Genomic DNA, 2767 nt, shown 5'->3' with positions numbered 1-2767 from the left:
GAGATCGATATTTAGAGAGAGGGGGCGAACACGTGCGCTGTTGCACGCAGTGACGGAGCCATGAAAAATAAATGAGCTAGGGGGCCAAGCATTGCTAATCCTTTACGAGGCGGGTCAATTCATGAAATTAAACCTTTTTAGCAGCAATTGTCTAATGATCACATTCATATTAGCCTCGATATATAGTGATGTTAGGGGGGCAGGGCCCTTACTGCCCCCTGTCTTCGCCATTGTGCACGCATCTGAGAGATGAAGCGGAAGGCATGGATGATGAGAGGGGGACGTTGGATATATAATTAATGTGGGTGTATTAGCTATTTATGTTAATCCTATATAGAGAGGTATAGATTGATCGATGTGGACGTGGGAGAGGTATAGATTGATCGATGTGGACGTGGGAAAGAGGGTGAGACCTCACTGGATATATCGATTGATCGGTTTGTGTGGAAAACTATGAAAGACCTAGCTATATACACACATACATAGAGGAACATCAATCGTTGCGCATGCACGCGTGAGAGATAAAGAATGCCCGGTATGAATTAGAGGGGGGGGGGTGTGGGTGTGTGCCTTCATGGGAGACCGACCTGAAGAAAAAGATTGCATGCGTGTGATAGATAATGCCGATTGGTAGTGTGTGTGCATGCATGCACGAGAGAAAGTTAGTGGTACAATTATAAAGAGAAGACTACTGTGTGGGTGTAAAAGAATAGGTGAGGTCATAATCAATGTAAAGTTGAATTCAAATATTTGAATAAGAGATCCTGATGTTTGAAACCCGTGCATGCATGAATATAACAGAGATCTATGCGGTGTGCTTTGGAAACGAGCATGTTGTAATGTATACACATTGCACAAGGTCAGACTAATTTGAATTTGAGATACCGATGGTAGACATCATTTGCCCATGTCGCATCCGTGCATGTAATTGGAGATGATGGGCAGCTTTCGCATCACATATCTATATCTATACCCCTATATATATTATATTATATATATTTTATATTGTGAGCGGGTAACTTTAACTTTGAAAGATGGTCGTTGGATGAGGCGAATCCGAAGGTCCAAAGATGGCAAATTTGAGCACTATTGGCCGTTGGATATCATCTAGATTCCACCAGATTTCGCCACATGTATAATCTAGAAGACTCCATGGTTGAACTTAAGCATAATGCACAAACATCAAAACACAAGCACTTCTTATTTGTTCTAGAATCTTCTGTATCATAATTGCCCAAATGTTTTTCTGCATGATTTTCCATTATTTGTTTTCACTTTATGTCTTACAACGCACAATTCCAAGAATCTTAAAATAGATCAGCTTTCTTATAAAAACTAGATGATTTTGAATGAAATGAACTATACGAATTAAATGAACATCTACATCATGCATATATGACTCAAAGCTTGCATGCTATAATGTGGTATTTATTCATAATTTGGTTGCCAAATCTCATGCGTGCAATGCACGTGTACCTTACTCTAGTCTAAATGGTGTTTATGTGTGTGTTGTGCGTGTTGAGGTGCAAATTGTGTTTTTTTGGGTACACGTTAAGCTTGTTCTTCCGAAATTTAAAGCCGCGCCTTGTTATGCCTAAAATTGAAGCTAGCGTCTCTGTCTATCATGCTGTGAAACTCCCGCCTCTTCAACCTGCGCCTTGTTAGCCCGAAATATTTAAGATATATCTTTGTCTCGTTGTGCTCTGACAACTCCCTCCATCTCAACCCGCGCCTTGCTATTCCGAAATTACAACGCGCGCAAAAACTCCCACCTCCTGTGAAATCCCAACACGCGAAATGCCCGTGGTACCCCTGAACCGAAAGAACCGCCTCAAATCGGTGGGGGGTACTTTCATAACTTACCCCACATTTCGGAAAAGCGCGTCTCTAAGCCATGGTTCCCCACTGCCATCCCATCCGCCCACCCATTCGTACACCGAGGCCGCGAAAACCCATGACGAAACCCCACACCCTGCTCCGTCCGCCACCCAACCGGAGCTTCTTCCCCGACGACGTCGTCCACAGCAACACCTTGACGTCCCTCATCCACCGTACCGGATGAGGATCCGTCGTCAATCTCATCGTCCCGCCGGTTCAGCCACCCCGTCCTCCACCTCCAAGGAGCTGCCCCGACGTTCCCCTTGTCTTTCGCGCCACCTCCATTCCCACACCGCTGTCTTCACCTGCACCACCGGAAGAGCATCATCATCACCGTTTCCTCGGATGAAGCTGCGGCCTAATCGGCGCCACCAAAGAGGTTGTACATTAATCGCCACATTTTCTTCTTGATTCGATCTCACGGTGCTGCCGGCGCTCGGTCCCGAGCCGACACAGCGCGACTCCATCCACGGAGGCATCGCCGAACACTTCCTCCATGGCGTCGCTCCCTCAGCGGCGACATCCACATCAATAGGAGCTGCTGTTGCTTTAGCTCTCGCTCGCGTTGCTGCTCTGCTCTTGCTCTCGGTCCCCTGACTGGTCTGCTCTTGCTATTGCTCTTGCTCGCGCTACTGCTCTCGCTCTTGGTCTTTCTTGCGATGCTGCTCCGATTTGGCTGCACTTCAGTTGACTGAATCGACTTTTGGGTCAGTCGATTTCCATGGGGTGGGCTCGCCGGGGTGAAGGAAGAACCAGCCGCAGCGGGGAGGGGGCTTGCCGGAGAGGTACCCCACTATCTATCTTAGGGTTCAGGATGGGGGCGGTGGTCGCCGGTGGTGGCGGGGCGTTGGTGGGGCGGTGGTGTGGGGATCGCCGGAAAAAAAGCTCA

The sequence above is a fragment of the Triticum dicoccoides genome, chromosome 2B (genome assembly GCF_002162155.2).
Source record: "Triticum dicoccoides isolate Atlit2015 ecotype Zavitan chromosome 2B, WEW_v2.0, whole genome shotgun sequence".
Lineage (NCBI taxonomy): Eukaryota > Viridiplantae > Streptophyta > Magnoliopsida > Poales > Poaceae > Triticum > Triticum dicoccoides.
Note: the sequence above shows the minus strand (reverse complement) of the source record.